This window comes from Leptidea sinapis, chromosome 6 (genome assembly GCF_905404315.1).
Source record: "Leptidea sinapis chromosome 6, ilLepSina1.1, whole genome shotgun sequence".
NCBI classification, from domain to species: domain Eukaryota; kingdom Metazoa; phylum Arthropoda; class Insecta; order Lepidoptera; family Pieridae; genus Leptidea; species Leptidea sinapis.
Genome location: NC_066270.1, coordinates 9,643,107 through 9,664,836, shown reverse-complemented (window position 1 = coordinate 9,664,836; position 21,730 = coordinate 9,643,107). Strand labels below are relative to the sequence as shown.

At 37.4% G+C, this 21,730-nt stretch overlaps 1 protein-coding gene across 4 annotated transcripts in view; it reads right to left on the bottom strand.

Moving 5' to 3' along the window:
* Window positions 1-21,730, bottom strand: part of LOC126965103 (uncharacterized) — a 518,938-nt gene that overhangs the window by 470,329 nt on the left and 26,879 nt on the right. The gene's annotated exons all lie outside the window — the stretch shown is intronic.

Genomic DNA, 21,730 nt, shown 5'->3' with positions numbered 1-21,730 from the left:
GTACTGTTATGGTGCAACTCTCGGTTAGTATATTAATTACAGCAGATTATTAAAATTTTCTCTCTCTGCGGGGTCGATCCCTCATGTCTGAAGACACGTCACGGGCTACTTTCCGCAACTTGACGTCTGCTAAGCGCCTATTTTACGTGTTAGGGTCGGGTTGCTAATCTTGCCATCCCAACTCCTCGAGGAAGTTATTCAAACCTCTGATGTCACCCATGACCTCGGGGAAAGTCCTCGGTGACCCCAGGTGTTTGGCCCGGTATGTGGCCACACTACGGCATTCCAGGATGAGGTGTGTGACCGTCTCTTCAGTCTCCTGCACAGGGGACTGTTGGTGACACCTATATTAAACAGATGCTTGTTAAAGGGGCCGTGACCCGTTATTACATGAGTTATGAGAATCGTTGTCAATATTATGGCTGCATCTGGAGAGGACGTTCTGCCTCACCAGATTCTGTTCATTGCGTTAATTACGTAATATTTTAAATCTTAATATATACTAAACCAGTGTCCTGATGTTTTTTCCCAGTAAACTCCTAAACAAATGAACAGATTTTAATCAGTTTAGTCCAACTTGAGAGATAGGATAGTTTTTATTTCGATTTAGGACCAATAATTTCCAATGTCTGTTTTGTATGGACATATTTTCTATGAGAGAATTTATTGACGAACGGTTTGACAGTTCTGCTGTGAAACAATTTCACTATAACAACAGGGGGTATATATTAATTCTTAATGTTATTAAATATTATTGGCAAATTCATAAAAAACGGTATTTTATTTACCGTGTACAGACCAACGTCTGTTGGCTCAGCTAGTCTTAATATATATATTTCTTATGTGCGTGTGTATGTCACTGAACTCCTCCTAGACGGCTGGACCGATTTTGATGAAACTTTATGTGTGTCTTCAGGTGGATTCGAGGATAGTTTAGATTCACATCTGAACTACCTCCTAAACGACTGGACCGATTTTGATGATATTTTTGTGTGTTCCAGTGAATTTGAGATTGATGTGTGTCTTTAGGTGGATTCGAGAATGGTTTAGATTCACAATTAAACTACCTCCTAAACGTCTGGACCGATTTTGATGATTTTTTTGTTTGTTTCAGTGAATTTGAAATTGGATTAGATTCTCAATTCCATCCATATTATATAATTCTCCTGCTCATGTGTATGTTAGTTAACTCCTCCTAACGGCTGGACCGATTTTTCAAATTTAAGACGTGTACGTACAGGACAATGTATGTCGGGTCCACTAGTATATTATATATTTTTAAACAAACATTTTTTGCAACATAGCAACGGCTATGCTAGGAGTTTCCCTGCGAGATCGAATCAGAAAAGAGGTGATCTGTAGGAGGACCAAAGTCACCGACATAGTTCAGGTGGTTGCGAAACTGAAGTGGCAGTGGGCAGGGCACATAGTTCGACGGACAGATGGCCGTTGGGGCAGTAAAGTCCTCAAATGGCGACCATGTACTGGAAGACGCAGTGTTGGTAGGCCCTCCACAAGATGGACCGACGATCTTGTCAAGAGCGCCAGGATAAGTTGGATGAAGGCAGCGCAGGACTGATCGTCGTGGAAATCTTTGGGGGAGGCCTTTGTCCAGCAGTGGATGTCTTCCGGCTGACGAAGATGATGATTTTTTGCAACAGAAAGGATTGCCTAAATTCAGTAACCTGCCTAGTACCCAATACCCACGCACGTTTCACATGAACTTGTACATATTTCAGCAAGATGCATCAAGTTTCAAGTCTGTAAGGCTGGTAACGTCACTGGCGTTCTTCGCTGCCATGGTGACTCAGTTAGCGATACAATGTTTCACCGCGAGCGAGCTGACCGCCCAGGTACGCCTCTCTCGTACCTCTCATAGCAGTTATTTAATTTTATAGAATTTTACCAGTGGGAGGCTCCTTTGTACAGGAAGCTGGCTAGATTATGGGTATCACAACGGCGCCTGTTTCGGCCGTGAAGCAGTAATTTGTAAACATTACTGTGTTTCGGTCTGAAGGGCGCCGTTGTGAAATTACTGGGCAAATGAGACTTAACATCTTATGTCTCAAGGTGACAAACGCAATTGTAGTGCCGCGAATCCTCAGCGGCACTGCATTCTAATGGGTAGGGCTTATCAATTACCAGTAGCTGAACGTCCTGCTCGTCTCGTCCCTTATTTTAATAAAAAAAAGCAGCCTAGCGAAACTCTCTAAGAAAAAAGCAATTCACACCATTGTATGAAACGTGCAGTCATTGATAGATTGACAGATGACGGATATAATCTTGTAAAATACGGAGACAGCCGAAATGCACTACGCCTTAACCAATCTGTTCACTTTCAATCTTAGCCGGATTACACTTCGTCGGCAATCGCCGTACTGTAATCACTGCACGTATCATACTTAACTAAATTTAAATTTTTACTTAGGCAATCGCACCTCATATTACGTAGTATGTACATCCTCTTTGTCTTATAACTCCAGTTTGATATTACGTACATCTCAACTGACATGATTCCAAAGGAGAATGGCGAGAATGGACCCACATAATTTAAAAATAAAGGAAGCGTCGTACAAGTACAAGTTTATATTAATTATAAACTTAAGTTTAGACGATGCTTATACAAAAATTATTGAGGCGCTAAGATATGGGAGTCAAAAGAAATAAATTATTATAATTTTAAATTATTCAGTTTAGAAAAAATGATATAAGAAATCTCAGTATCTAAGAAGATACCTATTCGATAAGAATACCTATCCATAGATGTATCTATCCACACGTATGGGTTTGATGAAAAAAACTTTTGAGTTTCAGTTCTAAGTTTGGGGAATCCCCACAAAATGTAAGTTTTTTTTTTCCATTTTTATGTAAAAATCTTAATAAGGTTTACAGAATACATCTACTTACCAAGTTTCAACAGTACCTATAGTTCTTATAGAATCGGAAAAAAGTGGCTGTGACATACGGACGGACAGACAGATAGACATGACGAATTAATAAGACACCAAAACAAAACCGAAAGGTATCTACGGTAAGGGTCCCGATTAAGAAATAAGACATCTTGCACTAACGGAACGTTTTGCGCAATTGAGATCTACATTTATTGATATGACAGTAATTTTTTATATGGCTGTTCCGACACCATCAAAATATCTATACCTACTCATATCAGTAATTTGATTATACTTTTTTAGATTTACTTACGATTTGCTTTTTTCTTAGTTTTGTTACGTTCTACAATTATTAATAAGTTTCCATGATGTACGCCACTTCTTTCAGTGGGTCCCAAAATACATGCATTCTCGAACTCCTTCTTTGAATTAAAATTTGTCGATCTTAATCCCATAAAGTACAGACAACGATCACCTGTCACATTCTTACAAACATGAATATAATAACAATTCCAAGACCTATACACCGACAAACAGATATATAAATTTAAAAAAATATAATTTAGTACCGGTCACATAAGAATACCTTGTGTATTAACCATCATCTGTACTCCCTAACATTACTTGCTAGTATTAAGTACAATGTAACACTAAAACGAACGAGAAATATCTTTTTTCATTATAATTTTACACTACAAACTATGGTAAAAATTCTCCCATCAATATAATTTGTAAGAATTAGAATGAACTGTTTACGAAAGTTGACATTCATAATGGCAGTAATATATCTAAAAAAATACAGTAGATATGAAAAAATGTTACTGAAGCAATATAAATCGAGCAACCACGCGCACATATACACACTACACGCACACATACACATCCAAACATATAAAGAAAATAACCGATGATAACATAATATAATAATAGATATATATATATATACACTGGCCTGTAAAAGTAAGTATCACACTTTTCAAATTATTTTTTCTTAACTATAGAAGGTAGATATTTAAGATTAAAAACGTTTTGTTGCAAATTTTATAGGCTTTAATTCTTAGAAACTAAAATTATACATTATTAACATTTTTAACTTAAAAAACATAAAACAATGAAAATAGACACTTTAGTTTAGTGTAAAAAAATTCAACTAAAATGTATTACATGTTATTTAATTTTTAATGACTGGTATTGCCTCCTCGAGCTCTGATTACAGCTTCGAGACGGTTTGGCATACTGAACACTAGGTTTCGGAGCCGATGTTGGGGAATATTCTCCCATTCTTCTACCAGGGCCTGCTTTAGTGCCCTGAGGGTAGTAGGTGGTGGTCTGCGATTTCTGACTAGCCTCCCAAGCTCATCCCAGGCGTGTTCAATCGGGTTGAGATAGACACTTCTTGATGGCCAAGCCATCACGCTGATACTGACCTCCTGAATATACTCTTCTACGATATGAGCCGTGTGTGGCCGGGCATTATCATGCATCACATAGATCCATCACCCATATTTGCTAAATACGGCCCTGCATACGCATTGAGAATCTCTTGAGCATATCTTTGCCCAGTGAGGGTGCCATTTTCTATGGCTACTAGCTCTGTGCGACCTTCTGAAGATATGCCAGCCCATACATGTACACTGCCTCCACCGTATTGGACTCTTTCTGAGATGCAGGCTTGAAGGTATCGCTCACCAGGTCACCTGTAAACACTTCGCCTTCCATCAGAAGTGTAAAGGGAGAATTGAGACTCATCTGCAAACAAAATTCTTGACCATTCTTCTTCATCCCACTGCATGTGTTCACGGGCGTATCGCAGTCTCGCTACTCGATGCTGTCTCTCGAGTTTTGGGCCACTCGCTGGTCTTCGGGGTTTCAAATTTGCTTCAGCAAGTCTTCTTCTCACTGTACTGTCACTAATGTAGTGACATCTGAAGTAGCTGTTGCTGGACTTCAACTGTATTTTGGTGGCGATTTCTTAACACAGTGGAAATAATATAACGATCTTCTCGGGCACTGGTACACCTGGGTCTGACATTACAAGGTCTCCTCAGATGGTGTCCAGTCTCTTCGTACCTTCGCTTTACCTTCTGGACCGTTCGTACCGTCACACCCACCATTCTTGCAGTGCGACGCATACTGATACCTAGTTCCAGAAAAGCCATGATCCTAGCACATTTTTCAACTGAAAGAGGCATGATAAATAAATGTTATGTGCTTTTTAGCATAAATTTTTAAAACAAGACCCATCGATCTTAAAAAAAAAAACAGAAAGAAAAATGTGAATGGTAAAATTGTAATTCGGAAACGTTCACTTTGAAAAAGGAATGGTTTTGTTTTTGAAGTTTTTTTTCAGCCAATTCTTAAAAGAAGGTTACCGACTATAAAGTTTTTATGTACAAAATTAAATTCTCTTTGGAGTTCTTTTTATTTCGAAAGTATATCTTGTGAACTTAAAACGTTATCTCACTTTTAAAAGTGTGATACTTACTTTTGAAGGCCAGTGTATATATACATTCGCATTCATACGCATGATGTTAAAGTAAATTAAGTTGAATATTCGTTTGATTCAATTGATTTATTGTTTAACAAATAAAATTTGACAAACAAAATATTATGAACGATGCGGGACTCGAAACCACGACCTCCGGCGTTCCGTGCCGGTGCTCTAACCAACTAAGCCAACCGTTCGAGTAACGTATCGTTATAAAATCTTGTACGCTTTGTTCAACTCTCAGGTTGTGGCTCAAGAGGGTCATCACTTTAAAAACATAACATATTACTGTAGTTATACCACTATAACTACTTTTTTACATTTTAATCCTTCATATATTATAAAGCTGCAGTGTATGTTTGTTTGTTTGTTTGTTTGAACGCGCTAATCTCTGGTACTACTGGTCCAATTTGAATGATTCTTTCAGTGTTGGGTAGTCCATTTATCGAGGAAGGCTATAGGCTATGTTTTTTTTTCAAAATTAGGGATCCGTAATATTATTGCTATTTTGTAACACAAGGTGTAAAATCGAAAACCTATTTTTGCGTGCGCTGCAAAAACTTTTGACAATAGAACAAAATGATGTACAGGCTATAATATAGGCAATATTTTATAACTTATAAAACTATCGCGTGAATTATACTTTATATGGCAAAACAACGTTTGCCGAGTTAGCTAGTCCTTCATATAAGTGCCGTCAATAATCAAACCATATTTTTCATCCTTATCCCATTAATATTTTATTAAAGACCGTTTTAGTACCTGTAAAATACTTTAAATTATAAAAATCTGACATTCCATTCAAAGATTTATTCTATTATTCTTATTATTCGAATTTAAAAATTTCTATCTAGAGAATATAGTAATAATAAAATAATCTTTCTACTTCGTCGGATTACTCTTGACAGAGCACTTGCCAGTTATCCCTGGTTGTTGCTTCTCTGGCACATGTGTTGAGGGGAGTATTGGTTAGGGCTTTGATGTGGTCTGTCCAGTGCATAGGGGAGCGTCCTCTTGACCTACTGCCGTTGACCCTTCCCTGAACAACAAATCTCTCTATGGCATGCTCTCCACGTCGCGTGATATGTCCGAAGTATCTGAGGATAAAAATAAAATAATAACTAAGCGATATATAACTTTAATGTTAACAAAAATAAATATTTTGTCCTACTTAGTAGATTTTCCACTACCACGAGATTGGTATCTACGCGAGTGAAACCGCGGGACATTGCTAGTAATTAATCATAATATAGAAAATTAATCAAGCAATGGTTGACAAGGTAATGTATCACGATAAATGTCTGTTTGTTAAACCTCAGCATGTTTGCTGAACCTTCCACGAATTGAACGCTTACCAATACCGTCGCAGCCTTGTTTCTTTTTGAATTCTTTACTTTAAAAAATAACTAATTTAAGTCTTATCTTATTGTATTAAAAAGAAGACCTTGTACGCACAACCGCTTGTTATTTGCATTATAAACACAGTCTGGTTTATTTAAATAGTTTTAATTAACATTTTAACAATTAAGTAACATGTCTAATAGAGCAGTTCACTAATTCATAAATTGATTTGTAATTCGGGCCAGAGTAGCGAGACTCTCTAAGAAAAAAGCGATTTGCTCGATTGTATGAAACGTGCTGTCATTGATAGATTGACAGATGACGGCTATAATCTTGTAAAAAACGGAGATAGCCGAAACGCACTACGTTTTAAGCAACTGTTCGCTTTCAAACTTAGCCGGATTATACTTCGTCGCCAATTGCAATACTGTACTATTTCAGACTTATGTCAAACTAGCAAACCCGACGTTGTTTTGCCATATAACTTATTTTTAGTGTTCAATGGTTTTTTCTCCGACGTATTTTACAAATACAACTACTGTAAAAAAGTATTTTCATTTTTTTGGTTAATATACAGTATATAATATATGAGACTCATAAAAATTTGAATTTCTATTGGTAGCAGAATTTTCAAAATCGGTTTAGTAGATCCAGAGAAAAAGGCCGGCAATTCTCTTGTGATTCCTCTGGTGTTGCAAGAGAATGTGGGTGGCGGTGATCACTTTACACCAGTTGGCCCGGCCCGTACGCTCTTTAGTCGTCCTTTTCCATAAAAAAAAGATCACCCTCTAGAAAATTGTGATAAAGCTTTAAATGAAAGAAAGAATTTTCTTTTTTCGTCAATTTTTCAATGATTTTATATTATTCAGCTATTCGGACGGAGGCAAATCGAACAAATTAAAAATCATGAAAATCAGCCCAGCCGTTCTCCAGATATAAGTGTTGGAACAACTATTTTGTGTTATGTATGTTAATTTGTTCTAAGAATTTTTAATGAAGAATTTTTAAATAATTTTATCAATAGGTATTATAAACACTATAGTTTGTAAGGATGTTTAGGTACGGATGTATGTATATGATGGTTGATAGTAATGCAAAAGTAACAAGTAGTAGTTACTGCTATATATTCCTAGGACTTCCTATATTATGTTAAACGATTTGTTTCAGTCAGCATAAACATGCAGATTTTGCGATTTAAAAACGTGTAAGCAAGTCACGTAGAGTTGGCCGTAGGAAAAACTGCTTCTTTTAAGGTTTGACCCTGCGATTTGTTGATAGTCATCGAATATGCAAATAAATAGTAACTGCAGGCGTTTAAAATTCATAACCCCTCCACTCGCCGCCGTCTGGTCGCCCGCAAGTCCATCCCACCACCTGCCACCGGACCGCACGACAATATCGCGCACTCGGTTGTTTATCGTCATCGTCATAACTATTAAAATATTTGTTCAAGCAATGTAGTATAGATAGAGGTTATCTACTTTAAATATCTGTTATGTAAGTGTGATTCTGATACGTAAGCTATATTATTGTAAAATTTCATTCAATTCTATTTAGTAGATTTCGCGTGAAAGAGCAACATACGTCCATACATTCTCACAAACTTTCGAATTTATAATATTAGTAGATACTTCTTTAGAAAGCCACAAGGTAGGGCTGATATTTTTACAGCTCCATACATCCAGACATCCATACATCCTTACAAACTTTCGTATTTATAATATTAGTAGATACTTCTTTGGAAAGACAGAAGGTAGGGTTGAGATTTTCACAGGTCCATACATCCAGACATCCATACATCCTTACAAACTTTCGTATTTATAATATTAGTAGATACTTCTTTGGAAAGACAGAAGGTAGGGTTGAGATTTTCACAGGTCCATACATCCAGACATCCATACATCCTTACAAACTTTCGTATTAATAATATTAGTAGATACTTCTTTGGAAAGACAGAAGGTAGGGTTGAGATTTTCACTGGTCCATACATCCAGACATCCATACATCCTTACAAACTTTCGTATTTATAATATTAGTAGATACTTCTTTGGAAAGACAGAAGGTAGGGTTGAGATTTTCACAGGTCCATACATCCAGACATCCATACATCCTTACAAACTTTCGTATTTATAATATTAGTAGATACTTCTTTGGAAAGACAGAAGGTAGGGTTGAGATTTTCACAGGTCCATACATCCAGACATCCATACATCCTTACAAACTTTCGTATTTATAATATTAGTAGATACTTCTTTGGAAAGACAGAAGGTAGGGTTGAGATTTTCACAGGTCCATACATCCAGACATCCATACATCCTTACAAACTTTCGTATTTATAATATTAGTAGATACTTCTTTGGAAAGACAGAAGGTAGGGTTGAGATTTTCACAGGTCCATACATCCAGACATCCATACATCCTTACAAACTTTCGTATTAATAATATTAGTAGATACTTCTTTGGAAAGACAGAAGGTAGGGTTGAGATTTTCACTGGTCCATACATCCAGACATCCATACATCCTTACAAACTTTCGTATTTATAATATTAGTAGATACTTCTTTGGAAAGACAGAAGGTAGGGTTGAGATTTTCACAGGTCCATACATCCAGACATCCATACATCCTTACAAACTTTCGTATTTATAATATTAGTAGATACTTCTTTGGAAAGACAGAAGGTAGGGTTGAGATTTTCACAGGTCCATACATCCAGACATCCATACATCCTTACAAACTTTCGTATTTATAATATTAGTGGATACTTCTTTAAAAAGCCACAAGGTAGGGCTGAGATTTTTACAGCTCCATACATCCACACATCCATACATCCTAACAAACTTTCGTATTTATAATATTAGTAGATACTTCTTTGGAAAGACAGAAGGTAGGGTTGAGATTTTTACAGCTCCATACATCCAGACATCCATACATCCTTACAAACTTTCGTATTTATAATATTAGTAGATACTTCTTTAGAAAGCCACAAGGTAGAGCTCAGATTTTTACAGCTCCATACATCCAGACATCCATACATCCTTACAAACTTTCGTATTTATAATATAAGAAGATACTTCTTTGGAAAGACAGAAGGTAGGGTTGAGATTTTCACAGGTCCATACATCCAGACATCCATACATCCTTACAAAATTTCGTATTTATAATATTAGTAGATACTTCTTTGGAAAGACAGAAGGTAGGGTTGAGATTTTCACAGGTCCATACATCCAGACATCCATACATCCTTACAAACTTTCGTATTTATAATATTAGTAGATACTTCTTTAGAAAGCCACAAGGTAGGACTGAGATTTTTACAGCTCCATACATCCAGACATCCATACATCCTTACAAACTTTCGTATTTATAATATTAGTAGATACTTCTATGGAAAGACAGAAGGTAGGGTTGAGATTTTCACAGGTCCATACATCCAGACATCCATACATCCTTACAAACTTTCGTATTTATAATATTAGTAGATACTTCTTTGGAAAGACAGAAGGTAGGGTTGAGATTTTCACAGGTCCATACATCCAGACATCCATACATCCTTACAAACTTTCGTATTTATAATATTAGTAGATACTTCTTTGGAAAGACAGAAGGTAGGGTTGAGATTTTCACAGGTCCATACATCCAGACATCCTTACATCCTTACAAACTTTCGTATTTATAATATTAGTAGATACTTCTTTGGAAAGACAGAAGGTAGGGTTGAGATTTTCACAGGTCCATACATCCAGACATCCATACATCCTTACAAACTTTCGTATTTATAATATTAGTAGATACTTCTTTGGAAAGACAGAAGGTAGGGTTGAGATTTTCACAGGTCCATACATCCAGACATCCATACATCCTTACAAACTTTCGTATTTATAATATTAGTAGATACTTCTTTGGAAAGACAGAAGGTAGGGTTGAGATTTTCACAGGTCCATACATCCAGACATCCATACATCCTTACAAACTTTCGTATTTATAATATTAGTAGATACTTCTTTGGAAAGACAGAAGGTAGGGTTGAGATTTTCACAGGTCCATACATCCAGACATCCATACATCCTTACAAACTTTCGTATTTATAATATTAGTAGATACTTCTTTGGAAAGACAGAAGGTAGGGTTGAGATTTTCACAGCTCCATACATCCAGACATCCATACATCCTTACAAAATTTCGTATTTATAATATTAGTAGATACTTCTTTGGAAAGACAGAAGGTAGGGTTGAGATTTTCACAGGTCCATACATCCAGACATCCATACATCCTTACAAACTTTCGTATTTATAATATTAGTAGATACTTCTTTGGAAAGACAGAAGGTAGGGTTGACATTTTCACAGGTCCATACATCCAGACATCCATACATCCTTACAAACTTTCGTATTTATAATATTAGTAGATACTTCTTTGGAAAGACAGAAGGTAGGGTTGAGATTTTCACAGGTCCATACATCCAGACATCCATACATCCTTACAAACTTTCGTATTTATAATATTAGTAGATACTTCTTTGGAAAGACAGAAGGTAGGGTTGAGATTTTCACAGGTCCATACATCCAGACATCCATACATCCTTACAAACTTTCGTATTTATAATATTAGTAGATACTTCTTTGGAAAGACAGAAGGTAGGGTTGACATTTTCACAGGTCCATACATCCAGACATCCATACATCCTTACAAAGTTTCGTATTTATAATATTAGTAGATACTTCTTTGGAAAGACAGAAGGTAGGGTTGAGATTTTCACAGGTCCATACATCCAGACATCCATACATCCTTACAAACTTTCGTATTTATAATATTAGTAGATACTTCTTTGGAAAGACAGAAGGTAGGGTTGAGATTTTCACAGGTCCATACATCCAGACATCCTTACATCCTTACAAACTTTCGTATTTATAATATTAGTAGATACTTCTTTGGAAAGACAGAAGGTAGGGTTGACATTTTCACAGGTCCATACATCCAGACATCCATACATCCTTACAAAGTTTCGTATTTATAATATTAGTAGATACTTCTTTGGAAAGACAGAAGGTAGGGTTGAGATTTTCACAGGTCCATACATCCAGACATCCATACATCCTTACAAACTTTCGTATTTATAATATTAGTGGATACTTCTTTGGAAAGACAGAAGGTAGGGTTGAGATTTTCACAGCTCCATACATCCAGACATCCATACATCCTTACAAACTTTCGTATTTATAATATTAGTAGATACTTCTTTGGAAAGACAGAAGGTAGGGTTGAGATTTTCACAGGTCCATACATCCAGACATCCATACATCCTTACAAACTTTCGTATTTATAAAATTAGCAGATACTTCTTTAGAAAGCCACAAGGTAGGGCTGAGATTTTTACAGCTCCATACATCCAGACATACATACATTCTTATAAATTTTCGTATTTATAATATTAGTAGATACTTCTTTGGAAAGACAGAAGGTAGGGTTGAGATTTTCATAGGGTTGTAAGATTAAGTTTAGTATGTATCCACGAACCTATTTATTGTCTGACCTAAATGTCCGTTACGTTAACGTCCGTTATGTTTTACTTTCCTGCGGAAACTAGTCACCTTTATGGGGATTTTATTTTTATAATACTTACACATTGTTTTACTGGCAATATAAGGTATCAACTTGACAAATTTTACAAAATTAGGTACATAAGTTGTTGTGTACTAAGCTATATAAGAAACTATAGTTTTTTATTTTTCCCACGGGAACTCGTAAATTTTTCAGGATGGAAGGTATCAAGATGTTGCCCAGCAATATAATTATCAAAATGTTAAATTTTTATTAAATTTGTTCATAAGTTATTGTGCACTAAGTAATATAAGTAACTTTAGTTTTATAACTATCCCATGGGAACTCTTTAATTTTCTTGGATGAAAAGTATTTACAGTGCTGACCGGCAATAAAGGTATCAACATGTCAAATTTTATTAAATTTGGTGCATAAGTCGTGGTGTTCTACGTTTTATAAGTAGAGGTTTTTAACTGTCCCGCGGGAAGTCTTTAGTTTTCCGGGATAAAAAGTAACTAAGATGTTGTCCGGGGATATAAGGTATCATCATGGAAAATTTCAATTATATCGGTCCAATAGTTTCAGAGATTAGCCCGTACAAACAGACAAAAAACAAAAAATTCCTAAAAAATCGGTTCTTTTTTTTCTTTTCTTACACCCCCCTGACTCGGTTTTGATATTTTTTTTCTTTGTACAGAAATTTGATCTATACAGAGTTATTATAAGTATATAGATTTATATATACATACAACAATTCATATTTCTATAACAAAATAACAATTTGTTATTTTTTTTTCAAAGTGATAACCCTCACTTCTGGGATTAATTGCACGATGCGGAACTTAAGCCCGCAATCAAGACAAGAGTTGAACAAGACATATTATACAAGATATTTTATCAATGATACGTCACTCGAACGGCTCAGTGGAAGACCACTCGCACCGAACGCGAGAGGTCGCAGGTTCGAGTCCCGCATCTTTCATAAATTTTGTATATAAATTGAATCTGTCAATGTAATGCAAATTTTTATAAGAATATAAATGAATTTTATTTACATCAAATCAAAAAAAAAACGAAATCTGACTGAATGACAACGTGTCACACTAATAATTATTGATAGTGACGCAATTGACGTACTGAGAGCGAGCGCTCGGAGACAAAGACGATTGTTAGCTACCAGTGGGAGGCTCCTTTGCAAAGGATGCCGGCTAGATTATGGGTACCACAACGGCGCCTATTTCTGCTGTGAAGCATTACTGTGTTTCGGTCTGAAGGGCGCCGTAGCTAGTGAAATTACTGGGCAAATGAGACTTAACATCTTATCTCTCTAGGTGACGAGGTTGATGCATCCATTAAACGATAATTTATATTTATACCATTTATTCATATATTGCAGGGGTGCTCAAGCTTGAACTGCTGGCGATCTAACTCAAAATTTGTCGACTACGATCGATCGGCTCTGAGAGGCTTCAAGTATGTGTGATGAAGGATTGTCGTCTAGGTAGAGTGTCACGATTGCATAGGTATTAGTTTTGCGCAAAATATTCATTTTTTTAGTCAAGAAAAAACTCATAATTATTATATTATTATTCAAAATGGCGAGTTTATTGGTTCTTATAAAACAAACGCGTTCTAAAGTTCTAAGCTTAACTAAAGATTGACTTTGGATGTTGAAGCGTGACACTGCATGTCCTGAGCATACTTTTCATAATATGGTACGTAATTACCGATTTTAGTTTATTATACCGAAATTTTTCTCGAGATCGACTCAAAAAGCACTCGCGATCGACCTGTCGATCCCGATCGACCGTTTGAGCACCCCTGATATATTGGATGCGGCACATTATAAACTAATTTATTTTGTCACAGAAATTGTAATACTCTATTGTTTGCAAAGAGTGGCCGTTGTGTTTCTTGTATTTTTTTGAAATTAGGGACGATACGAGCAGGATGTTCAGCTGATGGTAATTGATGCACTCTGCCCATTTCAATGCAGTGCCGCTCAGGATTCTTGAAAAGCCCCAAAAATTCTGAGCGGCACTACAACTGCGCTCGTCACCTTGACACAAAGATGTTAAGCCTCATTTGCCCAGTAATTTCACTAGCTACGACGCCCTTCAGACCGAAACACAGTAATGCTTACACATTACTGCTTTCACGGCGGAAATAGGCGCCGTTGTGGTACCCATAATCTAGCCGGCATCCTGTGCAAAGGAGCCTGCCACTGGTAGTTGTATGTTCTTCTCGCGTGCTCTTACATAATGTAATCTAATAAAGCACCGGACATATGGTAGATTCAGTAATTTAATAGAAATATATTTTACAGTGACGGTTCAAAAGCGCTTCTTATAAGCCAAATTGAATAAAGATTATTTGAGAGTTTGTAAATGTCGTGCTGCGTTATATTTTTTTTTCCACAGATTTTCATAATTTAAATTATGACAGTAATTGTCTATAGTCTGATGAGACACTATCACCACAGTGACTCTTTTATTTTATTTTTGAATGGAGTGACCGCCCTCAGGTTATAAAATAATAAGTTTTATTGTACAATATTACTTTGTAAACATATTTTATTGATGAAAAAAAAGCCCGCTCAGTTTGTTGCGCCCGCTCTTCTCAGGTCTGAGGCATTCATTTTGAAAGGGGTGGTAGTTTTAGACTTACAATAAGTGATGTCACATCCTATTTTGAATAAAAATGTTTGAATTTGAAAGTAAAGGGTCCCATAACCCGTTGTAACACGGACGAGCAACATACCGGGACTGATGCGGTTTTCAGCGGCCCATTTTAATTTTCTTTTACCTTGTTATCTGATTTGAGGTTTGAAAAATTCTTTATTAATTTCTCGAAAAATATGCATTACCTCATAGGAAGAGTGGTATAGTAATAATCGGGGACTCAATCTATTCGAGCTTTAACACCTCCAACTTGTGCCAAATGATGCTCGATTTTTAACCGGCTTCAAAAAAGGCAGAGGTTCTCAATTCGATTTACAATTTTTTTTAAAAGTTTGTTACCTCAACACTTTCGACTGGGTGAACCGATTTTGATAATAATAATAATCGTTGTAAATTGGTCCAGATCTGACAGTGGCATCCATGAGAAAACCATAAAAGTCTTTAATTTGCTATACATACGAATAGCAAAGTGGTTGATAAATTTACGAATAACTCAATATAGCACCAACCGTTCTTGGCACGTTAAGGACAGTAGACCGTTTTCGAGTTGAAAATCCTGGTTGGTCACGAACAGACGATTTTACTCGATCCACGTTTTCGGGGTCCCTCGACCTTCTAGGCCGGCCAGATCGAGGTAAATCCATTGTTGAACCCGTCTTCTCAAACTTGAGCACCCATTTTTTAATTAACACACCTGATGGAGCTTGATTTTTGTGTCGTATCTTGTAATGTTTGTAAAACTTTCGTTGAGCTAAGGTCGCAAAATCGTTGTTTCGATAGTACTCGCGTACACAAAACGCACGTTGACTACCGCTGAACAACGCCATGGTACTAAATTCCCATTGGCCGTTCTTGCAATGCGTAACCCCTCCACCCCCTCTGCCGCCGCTGCTAGACGCGGCAACCGATTCAAATGTTAACGGACTTTTGGTCTACCCGTATACACATCGTTTCGTTGTTAATAAATAGTAAATTTGAATTATTTGCCGAGAGTTATATTTATTCAAACAAAACAAATCTCTTAACAAAATTTCCAATACTATGATAACATTATACATTAAAACTATCATGACGGGGAAATGTACCAAAAATACTGGCAGCATTTCCGCTAGGCTGATCCGTTGACAGTACTTTGTACATACTCCGCGCCTCTGGGCCCCACGGCCCAAGTGTCTCGACACCAAACGGTACAAAGAGTCACTGAGACCGACATATTTAAATTAGTATGTAGCTAAAATGAATAAGTAATATTACTTATGTATGGACTACATACTAAGTGTACCAGGCTGTCGGCCAGCAGGTAAAAGTGGCAAATGCTCGTGGGGTGAATCACATTTGCCCCAAAAGATGTCACTTCGTGATGACCACGACCGCTCTGCCTAAAGTGTAACGAAGAACAAGAAGATGGACTACATGTTGAATACCAGAGATTTTTAATTTTATTATTAACTAGCTTCTAAAATCCATATACAAAATATGACGGCGTATGAATGCCACGTAAAGGTCTCTTTCGTTCGACAGCATTTTTCGCCGTCATTCCTTATATTATGTGGACACAATCTAAAATTTGTGACGCATGTTGTGTTTGTCTGCAGAGCTTGTTATAGTAAAATAATTCTTACACCGTGTTTGATACTGATACTCCCATGATCCCGTCGATGTCCATTTCCCAAACTGCAAAAACAAGCTAACCGGTCTTTTGTTTTTTATGGAATAGGAGGACAAACGAGCGTACGGGTCACCTGTTGTTAAGTGATCACCGCCACCCACAATCTCTTGCAACACCAGAGGAATCACAGGAGCGTTGCCGGCCTTTAAGGAAGGTGTACGCGCTTTTTTGAAGGTACCCATGTCGTATCGTCCCGGAAACACCGCACAAGGAAGCGCATTCCACAGCTTTGTAGTACGTGGAAGAAAGCTCCTTGAATACCGCACTGTGGAGGACCGCCACACATCCAGATGGTGAGGATGATAACCTAACTTGTGGCGTGTCGTGCGAAGGTGGAATTCGGCGGCAGGAATCAGGTTAAACAGCTCTTTGGAACACTCCCCGTGATAAATGCGGTAGAAGACACACAATGAAGCGACGTCTCTACGCAACGCCAACTGATCCAGCCGTTCACAGAGTCTACTCACCAACCATCAAAAACTTTCTCAAAAAATTTTCTTTCAACTCTCCATTGCAGTTTTTGATCTAAAGTGATTCTGCGAAACCCAAAGAAGTCTTTTTTTATGAAAATAAGGGACGAGACGAGCAGGACGTTCTGCTGTTGGTAATTCATACGCCCTACCCATTACAATGCAGTTCCGCTCAGGATTCTTGAAAAACCCCCGAATATTCTGAGCGGCACTACAATTGCGCACGTCACCTTGAGATATAAGAGTTAAGTCCCATTTGCCCAGTAATTTCACTAGCTACGGCGCCCTTCAGACCGAAACAATAATGTATACACATTTCTGCTGCTCGGCAGAAATAGGCGCCGTTAGGGTACCCATATGGCCCTCTTCGCCACCTAGTGGGCCTAGTGCCTAGTTTATTATAAATAAGGTAATAAAAAGTTATATCGTCTCCAGGCTGGTCTGGTGTCAGAAGCTGTCATGCACTCCAACTGGGAGCGCATGCCAGCGCGGCTCCGACGGCTTCTGCTACTGACTATGATGAGAGCCCAGAGACCACTCCAGCTCTCAGCCGCTGGATTCGTCATATTGAACAATGAATGCTTTCTAGCTGTAAGTATCCAGCATGAATCTCTACCCAAACCTTGACTTCATGCAAATAAATTTAGTAATATTAACCGATGGTCAAAATTATGCTCACTGTTGGATTTCATTTAAAATTCGCGCCAATTTGTGGCTTGGCGATAGAGAGCACAATAATTAATTGCAATTTAAAAGCTGTCTGTGTATCGTTTGTTCATTACCTAGTGTCATTCTATCCCTCCCTTTGGACAATCAGTACGCCGATCGCCGCTAATTAGTAAAAACCCGTATTTGGTGTCTGAAAAAACCTTAATGGCCGCCCTCGGGTGACGCGATACCTATAATCTTTCCTAATTAATCCCGCTAAATCTTGTGTAGGTAAAAGCTTAAAAATATAGTGTTTTCTTGTATTCTACTTAAAACATTATAAATTGTGTGAGATACAGTGAAATTCAGCAGGCCTGCTATGTAAAAGTGTTTTTTGTGAAACGGATGAAAATCAGTTGCACTTGGCGTGGAATACTTTGGACAATTGGACTTCAGCGTGTTACGCAAGTCCCTCAATTTTCCTACTATAACTATCCTATATTCCTGTCCTATTATTTATTATCCTGGCAGTGCGCGGACAGCTATATTCCAGTGTGTATCATTTGTGTTTGTTAACATTGTATGAAATAAAAATTGGTTTTTAATTAACATACAGACCACCAAAAATATTACAATATAAAATAGCTCATTAAGGATCCAGCCCTCAGACAAAAACCATTTCTGAGGATTGCCACTATCATTAGTATTTTTATGTCCTTCTAAAATATACCAATCATCAAGGCAAATTATCAACCACTCACTAATTTATTTATTTATTTGATACTGTCACATTACACATTGTTTTGTATTTTATTGTTGTAGCTAATAACATAAACCTTAGATTAAGGATTGGTCTCCGCTGCGCTAGTAGATACCGTCTGATACTTATCAATATTTTACTTGGTTAAAAAGGCTCTTATAGTAATTTAAAGTGATATCTAAATGAATCATGTAAGTCTTTAGTGCTTACAATCGGCGATCTTTGACATGTAGTTGTGAGGGACGTGGACATGTTTTTTATGCACTATCTAAGGTATTCTAAGTAAGTTGGCTCTGCTATAAAATATTTTCAAGAAAGAAGTAATATCTCCTAAAAAATCTTATCAAGCAAGCATGGACACGATAGTATTCGTCGATTACAAATTGTTGTCATTTTGTATTTGGAGACCTTAGAATATGAAGTATTGGTCTCCACTGCGTAATAACTAGATACCGCATTACCTAAGAACAATAGCTTCTTTATTGCGGCAACTATTAGATGCTTGTGTGATCTTGACATTCAATAGCATCTTTCAAAAAATTGTCACATAAGGTTCATGATAGTTAACATTGAAATTAATAAAATACTCTACCGCCCCACCTCGCCTCACCTCGCCTCACCATACCTCACTTCGCCTCACCATACCTCACTTCGCCTCACCATACCTCACTTCGCCTCACCATGCCTCACCATGCCTCACCTCGCCTCACCATGCCTCACCTCGCCTCACCATGCCTCACCTCGCCTCACCATACCTCACTTCGCCTCACCATGCCTCACCTCGCCTCACCTCGCCTCACCTCGCCTCACCTCGCCTCACCTCGCCTCACCTCGCCCCACCTCGCCTCACCATAGCTCACTTCGCCTCACCATGCCTCGCCTCACCATGCCTCACCTCACCTGTTACATCGCTGCCGTCTGTTGTTCATGGAAACAAATGGTCTGAAAGGTCAAAGGTCAAAAGTAATTTGAACTTATAGACGTTCATTACCATGATAACTGGACGGCGGCACTTAATTACCAGACCAGACCAGTCTGGCAACAGTTCCTGTCTCCTGGTTTGGTTCCATGCATTTTGGACAGCAATGAAAACGCGATTTCATTGCTGTCGCATCGCTCTGGTGGCAATAATCGTAGCCAAATATCTTTATTCTCTTTGTATTTTTGAAAATATAATTAAAGAAAAAACAATAAAAAAATCAATGTTACAATGATCCCAAGCTTAAACATAAAGCAATACAAAATGCCATAAAGAATTCAAATTGAAATAAACTGAAAATTATGGTCTCGCACTCCACAACAAAGAATTCGGATAATGACCAGTTGCTAACATTAATATTTCGCTACTTATCAATCAGTTATGACGTATCAGTCTTAAATTAACAGGTGACCATCCCACAGGACCCTACATCGTTCTAACTGGTACGTGTGTTATTATTTGCAGCTATCATATTCCGACATATCCATAGCCAAATGGCAAAAAAAGGAACCCTTATAGATTCGTCATGTATGTCTGTCTGTCCGTCTGTATGTCACAGCCACTTTTTTCCGAAACTCTATACTGTTGAAATTTGGTGAATAGATATATTCTGAACCGCATTAAGATTTTTACACAAATAGAAAAAAAAAACAATAAATTTTGGGGGTTCTCCATACTTAGAACTGAAATATCATACAATTTTTTTTTTCATTAAACCCATACGTCTTGTGTATCTTTGAATAGGTCTTCAAAAATGATATAGAGGTTTCAAATATCATTTTTTTCTAAACTGGATAGTTAGCGCGAGAGACACTTCCAAAGTGGTAAAATGTGTTTCCCCCTGTAACTTCTAAAATAAGAGATTGATAAAACTAAAAAAAAAAATTATGTACATTGCAATGCAAACTTCCACCGAAATTTGGTTTGAACGAGATCTATTAAGTAGTTTTTTTTAATACGTTAAAAATGGGTACAAGGAACTTTAAGAACATTTATATTATATTGACGACCCATATAGCCGAATGGTTAGTGACCCTGACTACTAAGCTAGAGGTCCCGGGTTCGAATCCCGGTAGGTGCAATCATTTATATGATGAATATGAATCTTTGTTTCCGAGTCATGGATGTTTATATGTATTTATGTGTGCTTAAGTAAGTATATTGTATTAAATATATCGTTGTCTTGTACCCATAGGACAGGCTATGCCTAGTTAAGGGCAAGATAATTTGTGTAAAAGTGTGTCAATATTATATAATATTATGATATACTGTAACTTGCTGCTACGGAACCCTTCATAGGCGAGTCCGACTAGCACATGTCAAAATACTCAATTGTTTCCTGCAGTAAACATCGGTAGACAATCGGGTTCGTCTATCGGCGTACCTTGACACTTGCTCCCTATTAATAGCGTTGGAACGATATTAATATGTCGCCAACATACATTGAAACTGTAACGTGACTCGCGGCTGGATACAAATTGTATCCAATCAAAGGTCGCGGCAATGGTCGTGACAGTGAGCTCTCGCCGACATTTTGTATTCTGCTGTAATTAATTTAGTTTTTTTTTATGACAATAAGGTCGAAACGAGTAGTACGTTCATCGGATGGTAATTGATACGCTCTGCCTATTACAATGTAGTATCGCTCAGCATTCTTGAAAAACCCAAAAATTCGGATCGGCACCACAATTGCGCTTGTCTCCTTAAGACGAGAGAGTTGTTAAGCCTCGTTTGCCCAGTAATTTCACTAGTTGCGGCGCCCTTCAGACCGATGCTGGCTAGATTATGGGTATCACAATCGCGCCTAATTCTGCCGTGAAGCAATAATATGTAAACGTTATTGTGTTTCGGTCTGAAGTGAGCCGTAGCTAGTGAAATTAATACGCAAACGAGACTTAACATCATGTGTCTCAAGGTGACGAGAGCAATTGTAGTGCCGCTCAGTTTTTGGGTTTTTCAAGAATTCTGAGCGGCACTGCATTGAAATGGGGAGGGCGTCTCAAATACCATCAGCTGAACGTCCTGCTCGTCTCGTCCCTTATTTACATAAAAAAAGTAAACAATCACAAAACAATGTATCTCCGATATTGCGAAGTGCTTATCAGTTCGGCACCCAATTTACTTTCCATGGTTTTCTTATGATTGGTTTTATTTTCAAAAACCAGTTTCATTCCAACCACAGGCCTATTGCTATTACCTCCCTGCTCTCCAAAATCATGGAGAGCATAATTAGCCGTCAGCTCTTGGTATATCTAGAGGGTC